Here is a 10,703-nt window from a genome sequence, read left to right as displayed (position 1 = left end):
TTGACCCAGAGGTGCCAAGTCTCTGAGCAGGAAGGGAATTGCTTCACTGTCCAGACCTGTTCAGCATTTGGCTGCATCTGCAGAGATTAACAGCAAAGCTACTTTATTACCATTAAAAGGGCAATGCAATTCCCAGCAGAACTGAGAACTGCCTTTCACATCTTCTCTTGGGTGAGACCTTTACTAGGACTGACTCCTGTCTTTGCTTCCACCTTTTTCATTTAAATAGAGTCTCGCATCAGTAGCCTTAGCTGAAAACTCCCACTCTGCTCCCACAGCCCACTGCGTGCAGTCCCACCCCAGAAGCAGTAGTCGAGAACCAGTGTCACTGGCCATAAGCAGTACATATAGCAAATCTGCAGTCTTCAGCATAATTAGTAGACTATTTGTAGGAAAGGACCATCACGATATAACTGTGTCATTGCGCTCAGTCCCTCTGCATTGGGGATCCCCATCTGATGTACATTCAGCCCTGGAAGGCCTGCAGAGCATCCTTGTGCAAAGTATTTCCCAAAACTCTCCGGCAAATTTACACTCAGGTGTAAGCATTAACAGCAAGGCTGCAAAAGTCAGAGCACCACAGCTGAAATGTTCAGGAGTGTTTTACCTGACCTGTGAAGCATGCAAAGCTCCTCCCTGCGCTATCCTGACCGCTGCTCTGTTTTATTAAGCAGCAGGATGAAACTGAAGCATTTACAAGGATTTGCACTGTAGTGATCTGCACAGCCTGAGACTTTCAGTTGCCTCCAGTTCAGCAAACAGCGGAAACGCTGCAACAAGGAAATGAATGCAGGTAAAGGCTGTTGCAGACACTTATGCAAAATTTGTATTTGGCTATTTCTCCCTACTAAGACCTAGAAAGTCAACTTAAAAGGAAAAAAAAAAAATATTAAAAAAGCAAGCTTAAATTCATGAAGAAGCTTGATGTCATAACACCCTTATTCACTAGAGAAAGATTTCCAGTCCCTGTGAGGAGTGGGATTTCCTCCCCCACCTTCTTCTAAAATTGAATGATTATTTATTCCCATAACCTTTACATAAAGGAGAACAGCCACACTTCTGACCACAGCTGCACGGGAGAATGACATCCCTACACAGCCGGCCCCACGTGCTAATGCTGCAGACGGTCCCGCAAGCCAACCCAAATCCAGATGACTTGCCCAACAATGTGCCACGGGAACGACATGGCAAAACCTCCCAACCAAAAGCACAGGGCGACGAGGGCCAGTGAGGGGCAACAGGATTTACCCCACCACCAACCCTCCCCTCCTCTGCCAACTCCACTGCAAATACCAGGAGGTCCTTACCTTTTAATCTCCCCCATGCCTCGTCCACCGGTTCCTGGTGGGGCTGCCAGCAGGCAGCTGCACTGCAACACCCCGAGGGGAGCGGTGGCGAGCGGAGTCATCGCTGCCTCCCACAAAACAGACAGGTGCTTGGAAAGCTGCCCTGGGCCCAGCGGCGAGGCACGGGACGCGGGACTACAACTCCCAGAAGGCCCCGCGCCCCCCCGGCCCTTCTTCCCCCCGGCTGCCCCTCGCCATGCGCTCTGGGGGTTGTAGTTCCTGTGGGGCACCCCTCACACACACCCCCCCCCACACCCCCCCAGCCGCTCCCACTGACATGCCCTTTCTGGGAAGGGAGGCTTTGCATGGCTGCGAAGGAAACAAACACTCTGAAACGTACTAAATATATTTTTTAAAAAATTATATCTATGTATGTGTATAAAAAAGCAAAACTCAGCAAATATTTTTGTCTACAGTAAGGGGAAAACGGGAAGTTAGTGTACTTGCAATGCTGTTTCTGATTCGGGCAGGGGTTTGCTTTGCTGGGAAGGAAGGGGGAAAAAAGTGAAAAAAGGCTTATAAGCAAGCATTGCCAAATAACTTTGCAAAATCAGATGGGAAAAACTTAAATGTTCCCATACACTAATTAGTTAATGACTGGCCTCAGGCCTACAAACGTGCCCATACTTAACTGTATCCTCCACTGAAGTGAATGCAATTGAATCTCATACTCCAGTTGTTCCAGAAACTGGAGGCCTCTAGAAATTATAAGCATGGCTTAGTAATGGTGAGATTTCAGAAGTAATTAAGGGCTTATCCACATTGGGAGTTGCAGCAGAGTAGCTTCAATTGCATAACGCCCCTCCCCTGCACGGGACATGTATTTCACGCTTGCATCATTCAGGCTCGTGGTTCACAAGCTACCTGCACCCGAATTGATGGACTTGTGCAAGGTGAGCCTAAACTGCACGTTCTTTTTTACCTCGTGTTTGGCCTCTATTTAGTCATCTCTTCCCAAAAGCTAGGCATTTCTTTTGAAAACTGGAGGTGAGGTTTCTCACACAATTGCTGCTGTCCTGAATTTGGGAGATCAATAGGAACACTAAATGCCACGAGACCCACAGAAATGGAGCATGGCCCTATTTGCCTAGCTGGGAATGTTTGTTTTTCTAACACTGAGAGGAAGGCTGTGCAAAGGAGAGAAAGCTCTCCTTTCAGAGTAAAATCTCCTCTTAGTAATTAGTCCTTGTGGGTAGCAAGTTTTAATGATACTTCATCGAGAACATAAAATTCACAATCTGTCCAGAGTATAGTCAAACTTTAAAGTTTTGCCCAAATTTTATTAATTGCACATGCATCAAAAATGTGAACAATCTTAATGTACAATGAGCCAAAGAAGTTCGTCCAAGACCGGTAGCTATTAAGCTCATGGATATACAAACGGCTCCCCTTTACCTGAGGTGAAGAGGAGGAGAAGGAAAGTCCTAGATAGTGGAAAATAATAATACATGAGTGATGCAGGAGGTTTTAGTGCACAGACAGGTGGGACCCATGAAGATTTCTTAGCTTCTACACAGCACCATGCCACAGCTGGCTCCGTGCAGTTGTATGGCACTGTTCGTAAATTAAGAAGACTTCCCAGAGCTTGGGACATCGTGAGGAGGCAGACACTGAGTCCTGCCAGAACCACAGAAGACCCATGCTGCTCCATGGCTCGTAGCGCTGAGACACAGCCCAGCTCTGCGAAGGACTAGCAGGCGACTGCAGGACTCCTTCACTTGAGTCAAGCCATTGAACTGCTTCTGGACTCCGTCTGGCCCAGGAAAGGGTTTAGCTGCTTTGCAAGGCACTACAGCTCGTCTTGTACTTCTAGAACAAGCTGGCAGCACATGAATAGCATACTTAAGCCATAACCCGGATAAGCCTTCCAGGATAATTGAGATTCTACAGTATGTGACTTTTAAAAGTAAGTTTTCATAGACTTGCTAGAAAAATGTGAGTTTTGACCTAGCACTTTTCATTCCAAGATTTCTGAATAATCTTTTTTAATGCAGGTTTAGAAAAGGGGGAAAAAAAAAGAAAAAAGAAAAAAGAAAGTTCTTTTGACTTCAGTTCAAGTTCAATTGATAGAAGATCTATTAATCACCAGCATGCAATTTACATCAAGAATGCCTGTATTAGAACAGAAACATAGAAGAGCTGGAATGGATTGCTTCCCAAGATCTTTTGTCATTAAGAGTGGAGCTGTTTGTTTCCTTTTTGTATTCTGAGCTCTAGCATTTGGTTGACTGAGTCAGTACCTCTTATTAAAAATGAGCCGTAAGAGAACTGCTTTTCTGAACACACAGGATTATTACTTATTCCAACAGGTATTTTGTTAGTTCCTGACTCTGTAAAGACTTGCATAACTAAATACACCATGAATAAGTCAACTGAAACTGCTAAGGTCTGTCTAATGTTTTCATTTTCCTATTTCCCAGAACAATAATGGTCTCAGTCATCTATTATTTGCAAGAATTCACAGATAAAATCAGAATAAAGAGGAAGCATGGATAATATAGCACCAGACCCTCCCATTGTTTCGTTGGAGTAGGGAAATCCACTGGAGACTAAACTTTCTGTAAACACTGGTCTGACACTGGCTGCCTCCCCAAGGGGCTGGCTGACGTGGGGAACCTCAGCCCACCCCATTCACCTGACCGCCTCTAGCATGGAGCTGAAAGAGATGCCATCTGTAAGGACCACAGGAGGATGAACATGATTCTGTTCCCATATGGAAGAGAGAAGCAAAATCCAGGTGCAGATGATTTCCCAATAGCAGAAGGCAGGACAAGAGGAAGAAATATTTAATGCCAGTGGTGCCAGAACTAAAAAAATCCCACTGCCTTTCACAGGGGAGCTTTCTTAAAGCAGCCTGCATCTCCTTGCACAGAGAAGCATGAGTCAAGTTTGCAATGCCATTCAGCCTCATACATGGCAGAAGCTTTCCATGTTGCTTCCATATTTTGAAGAGACGGGGACTTTCCTCAGCACGTTCTCTTAAACACCTGACAGGCAAGAGAAAAATGGAGATAAAGCCAAAACAATAACCTTGCAAAGTGCTGAGCAGCAAACCAGAGAGCTGAAGTGCTCCTGTTTCCCCTGAATACCTTTCACAGCTGCGTCCTGGTTTCCTGGGCACTTGCAAAGACAGGAGCTGATGCTGCCATCTCACCCCGTCCGCAGCAGTATCCCACTCTGCCAGGCAGCCTTGGGGGATTTGCAGGGTATTTTCACTGGGGTTTGACTGACCACAAGTGAGCAGTGAAATCAGGGTCCCAGCCAGCAGATCAGGGGGCGAATACTCGGCATGCATAATATTTAATTTGTTCCTTTGTAACCTTGATGACATGTTAGAAGCAAAAGTAGAGGGAAGCTCATGGGAGGGCAGTTCCTCATCCTGTGACCCAAGAGAAAGGGTTGTTCCCTCTCCTCTGCCTGGGGAGGGCTCTGTGCTTCCCACTTTTGGCCCTCATGGCAGATGAAATGAGGCCATGGAGGGAATCTGGGCTGGGGAAGCCGCAGGAGGAGCTGGATCCCGGCGGGCATTGTTCTTGCCAGCAGATGGAGCAGGGCTGGCATGGGAATAGCGAGCCATGGGAGCAGGAGGCCCTCCTGCCTCCAGCCCCCCCTGCCCCTCTCCCAAGAGGGGCTTCTCCTGCCCTGCCCCTGCCCTGGAGGGGTCTCACCTTTCTTGCAGAAGGTCCTTCTCCATTCCTACACTGGCTGGAGGATCCATCCCAAAGATCTCTAGAGATGAGGGTAACCCTTTCCCAGGGATGCCTCCTTGCACTGGTGCCCATGGAAAGCTGAACACGGTGAGGAGGGTTGATGGGTGTAAAAGCGTTTATCCCTGCTTCTCCACTGGTGCATGCATGTCTGTGCTCACATGTCCACAGACACACGCCCACCCTTTTGCTGTTTGGCTGTGGACTACCTTGAGTAGATGGAGACCTTCCACGTACCTGTGCTCACCTTCCATTTCTCCTAAACGGGTTGAGTTTCATTGTCTGTAGTGGCCAGCTAGGTTATTTTCCACTCTTATTTCTTTCTGATGAGTTTAAGCCTGAATCAACATAAAAGATGGATATATTCATGTCAGGTCAGCAAATTAAACCTACCTAGGCTAAGAATGACCAGATTCCCAAGGTGAAAAATCAGAGATGGAGGTGGAAATGGAGATGAAGTACTCTTTTCCTGCTTAGCCCTGGACACAGGAATGAATGGAAAAATAACATGTAGCCTTCTCCCTCCCACGCCTTAGGGCCCCTCTTCAAGACTGATTCCCCGCCAACACCCATTTCTTCATTCCTTTCACTTGCTTTTTTGTGAGGCTGTGAGCCACAGGTCGTTGAAAGTCAGAGATAATAGTCTTCCCTTGATAAGCACCCATCAGTGTGTTGGTCCCATCATGCGATGACTGTGGATGCGGATAACACAGCAGGTGAAGGTAAGGATGTCAGTACCACTGCATTTACATCGGCCAATTTGAAGAGGGACATGTCAGACCCCAGCACGCTGTGCTGTCTCAGCGGGTCAGTTCTGCACAGGTAACTCCTCCGCAGGTAGCAGGCCTCCTCATGGCAAAGCTGCTGGTGAAGGGCAGCGGTCCAGAGCACGAGAGGGGACAGCAGGCTCTGATACCTTCTCAGTGGGCAGCACTCAGCCATGGGCAGCATTATACTCAGCCAGTAGGTAATACAGATGCAGTGCTGCTAACGGGGGCATGGTTCAATGCAAACATAACGATGGACAGGTTATCCTATGAGTAATGTGAAGTGCTGTGCAGGATACAACAAACTGTGCAGAATAAATACCGTCTTGTTTGCAGAGGGAGACATTTGCAGGTAACTCCAGTATTTATGCCACATTCTTCCCTCTTTCGCCTTTTGGGTTTCATTATTCTGCTTTTTGGAATCAGCTCATTCTTCCTCAAAGAAGTGGGAATATTTTCTTTTTTATTATTTTTAAAAAGCAGCTCTTTTGTTTATGTCATATATATGATCTTCATCATCGTTAATTAAGACATAACCTGGTGTTATGCCCACAGGGGCAAATACAAGCCTTGTAAATGGAAAAGTACATCAGTATCTCATTTTCTTGATAATAGCCTACACATTTGAAGCCAAAAGGTAGTTGTGTAGCCCCGATAGTTCCAAAATTGCCACACTGGTGTGATTTATTTTAGCCTGTTGTAGAAAAAATAGAGATGATCAAAAATGTTAAAGCTCATACCTGAGAAAAACCAGCAAGAAATCACCACGATTTGTATTCAGTCTTGCACTTTTTTTAAGGGCAGAAAGAGATCCTGCTGCAGAAAATGCCTTTGACATAGATGTTTGAGTGATCTGCTACACAGACAGTAAGGAATAGCATCTTACAAGCTTTTTATGGGGTATTAAAAATCCAAAGTGGCCAAGTTTTCTAATGGAAAAAGCAAAATATTTCAGGGTTGGAATAAATGCACCTTCTGCTTCAGAGTGACCCCAGACTAACTGACCGTGAGTGTGCGTGTGTGAGCGCACGTGTGTGCACGCACGCGTGTGTGTGTGTTTCAGAGGGACATTCTTTGCTTCAGTTCCGTTATAATTCCTTTAAATATTTATTACCGGAATGTAAATTCTGCTGAAAACTGAGGTCTTTGCTTTGGAAAAAACAGACCATCACCTACTATGGGTGTTGTCACTCAGTGGAATATCCAAGTCCCTTTTGGAGAAACAAAAGGATTCGGTTATATAAACAAGTCACTGTGTTGAATTATAAAAGTGGGGGGAAAAAAAAGAACAAAAACCTGCTGACTGCTGGTTGAACAACTCCTTGGCTACGTGTGAACTGAAGTTCTGCAGATCTAGCAAGAAGCAGGAGCAATATTAAAATGAATTGCTAACAAATAGTGGAAATAGTCCAGCAAGCACATTTAGAATATGCAGCCCTAAGGATGGCTTTGTTTTCAGATTTGTTTGTCTTTATTTTGAATGAAAAACATTAATAAGCTTCTTAAGGAGATTGGGGATGGGAGAAAACATTGGCTGATCACCTTAAAGCCCAAGAAAATAAAAGAGTTCTCAAGTTGCTGGATGAAATAACAAACTAGAATGGGTTTATACTTCTTACATTGCTATGAAAGCTTTACTTCTTGATCATTTCCAGACACCAGAAGGTTATTAAAAATCCACAAAGGAAAAAGAAATTCTACATCTATATGAGCTTTAAAACTTATTTTGGGACTTCAGCTTGTTACCAGTGTAACACAGAGTAAACCTGTAGCACGAAAAGTATTGCTCAACGAAAAGAGGGACCAAGGACCAGTCTAGCACTACCAATGCTTGGGAAGGGATTTTTGGGGTTAATTTAAAATTCCCAGCATAATTTTTGGGGTTACACTTTATTCTGGAGGGTCAAAACTGGAGTAGGCTGGTGTGAATAGTACCAGTGCTTGGGCTAAGGTATTTGTATCACTTTAAACCCTACTGTCATTTCAAGGATATAAATAGGCTTGGAAAAATCAGATTATTGAAAGGATTAAATTGGGATCAGTGTCAGTAATAATCTATTCCTTTGTGGTAACACCAATTGAAAGAGGGAAAGTTTGGGGGAGGGGAATAATGGAGAACACTGCCTATGGGTTGTGTGGGAATGGGGAATATAAACGAGGGGAAGGAGGGCTGAACAGCACAGCCCCCACATGCCTGGTAGGCAGGGCAAGCATAAGGACATAGAAATCCTCCTTGGAAATAGCACTGGTCAAAGACCCTGGCTTACTAAAAGCTAGTTGCAGTGATGTAACTAACATCAATGTCAAAATATGTTAGTCATTCTAGTTTATTAAACTAATGAAGTCTGTTGGTGTGTCCCATATTTCCAGCCCTGCCACCCAGAGTGCTTGAAAAGCCACAAAATCATCGAGGGATTTCAGTATCACTCCCATTATCTCCTAACTGAGCTGGAGAAAAAGCAGCACATGCCTGACTGCCATGTCTCCAGGGTCTCTGGAGCATCCCAGGCTGAGGAACGTAGTGTGGTCCCCAAGCACCAGCCCCTCTGTCTCCAGCTCAGCTCATGGCACTGCAATTGCCCTGTCCAGCCCTTACTCAGCCAGCCTGTGACTGAAATCCATGCAGGTGTTGCCTATATAAGAGCTAAGCAAGAAGCAGCTGGTCCAGGCTCTCTATCATTGCCCAAAATACATTTCTACAAGTAAGATCAAATTTATTCAGCTCTTTTGGATCCAGAATGATTTTGATAGAAGTGACTTTAATTTGGTGATAAATTGCCTGCTGAATTTTCTTTTGTCCAGAAACATGAGAGAGCAGAGTACAGAAGGTACCTTATGATGTTGAGCAAAGAAAGCACATTTAGACTTATTTTCCATCTAGCCTTTCAGAAGCAAGTTAACGGCTGGGTTTTCAGTTCAGGAGCTCTGTAAGTGAGGTCCTGCTTCCCTGACAAGCCATTTTCTACTTACCTCCTTGCCCCAATTTCACCCACCACCAGCTTTGCTGTTTAACAGGGTGGGATGTCCCTCTAGAAAGGGACTAGGAACCATCTTCTGTATCTGAGTCCAAGGGATATTTATCATTGGCAGCTGTTGGCTTTCAGGATGTGCCTTAGGGCCTATCCTTTTTTCCAGATTTTCCTTAATAGAAGAATTAAGAGACATCAGTGTGCACTTGCAGCCCAGAAAGCCAACCATATCCTGGGCTGTATCAAGAGAATTGTGACCAGCAGGTCAAGTGAAGTGATTCTGCCCCTCTACTCTGCTCTGGTGAGACCCACCTGGAGTACTGCATCCAGGTCTGGAGCCCTCAGCACAGGAAAGACATGGACCTGTTGGAGTGGGTCCAGAGAAGGGATGGCTCCTTTGATCAGGGGGATGGAACACCTCTCCTGTGAAGACAGGCTGAGAGAGTTGGGGTTGTTCAGCCTGGAGAAAAGAAGGCTCCAGGGAGATGTTATTGTTTCATTTCAGTACTTAAAGGGGGCCTATAAGAAAGATGGGGACAAACTTTTTAGTAGGGCCTGTTGCGATAGGACAAGGGGTAATGGTTTTAAACTAAAGGAGGGTAAATCCAGACTAGATATACAGAAGACATTTTTTACAATGAGGGTGGTGAAACACTGGAACAGGTTTCCAAGAGAAGTGGTAGATGCCCCATCCCTGGAAACATTCAAGGTCAGGTTGGACAGGGCTCTGAGCAACCTGATCTGGTTGAAGATGTTCCTGCTCCTTGCAGGGGGGTTGGAGTAGCTGACCTTTAAAGGTCCCTTCCAACCCAAACTATTCTATGATTCTATGGGGAAGATGGGTATCTCACTCGATAGGGGTCTTTTATCCTTCTGCTGGCTGGCTGAGTGGATGGTGCTGGGAGACTGGTGGTAGCCCAGCTCAGGGCTTTGAGCACATTTAAATAAATACACCTGACTATAAGCAAGGTAGTGGTGAGAAGAAAAGAATACAGTGGTTCTTGGAATAAATAACACTTCTAATAACTACCTCACTTATACTGCCCAATGACTAGAGCAAAAAAACCAGGGTAAGCAATTCCCAGCACTGTCCTCGGGTGCTTTCCTAAAGTTTACTTTTACTCTGTACTAAATAAATTACTTGGTTTTTTACTGTTGAAGGAACAAAGGTTGATATTTGGATTTGTGCATTTATAGCTCTGTTTCTTCAGTGGCTTCCTCACAAAAGCTCGTGGATCTTTTTGCATTTCCCTTTTGTTGGGGTTTTTTTTCCCCTAAATATGTATTTAAATTTCTTCCCCTATTTCTTTAGATGCAAAATGCAAACGTCTGCATCTACAGAAAAGCTCAGGCGTTTTTCTTTCCTTCTGTCTTTCAGTCCTGCTTCTGCTTTCCATTTTTACTTCTGCTCAGTTAATTAGTCATTTATAATTATTTCCCTCTTTATTTACGTGGCATGTATTTTCCCTGGGAAGCTGCTGCCTGGTCCTTGGGAGTCAGTGTAACCTGACTCCAGCCGTGCTTTTTCTCTGCAAACCTACTGGCGTCATGGAGCAACCCTCAACCATCAAGGGGTAGGATCGCTGGCTTGCTTGGCCCTGTGTGCCCACTCGCTGTCTGCCTGGTGCACCGCAGAATCTGGCAGTGCACACTCATCCCAACAGAGCCTGACCTCAGATGGGTCAGGAGCCCAGAAACCCATGCGGGGGAAAAGCAGGAGGGGCATGAGTGGCTCGCCAGGGTGAGAAAAGTGAGGGCATCCCAGCATCGCAAGGTCTGTTCCTTCGCCTCCCTCCACTGCTGCTCTACTGCTGGGGAAGCCAAGCTGGCAGCAATGGCACTACCTGCTTCAAAGGGCTCCTGCCAAGCACGTCACTGCTATTTGTGTAATGGGATGAAAGTCTTGAGTGAGCG

This window comes from Strix uralensis, chromosome 5 (genome assembly GCF_047716275.1).
Source record: "Strix uralensis isolate ZFMK-TIS-50842 chromosome 5, bStrUra1, whole genome shotgun sequence".
Taxonomy (NCBI): Eukaryota; Metazoa; Chordata; class Aves; order Strigiformes; family Strigidae; genus Strix; species Strix uralensis.
The sequence above is the reverse complement of the archived record's forward strand: the minus strand, read 5'-3'. Positions refer to the sequence as shown.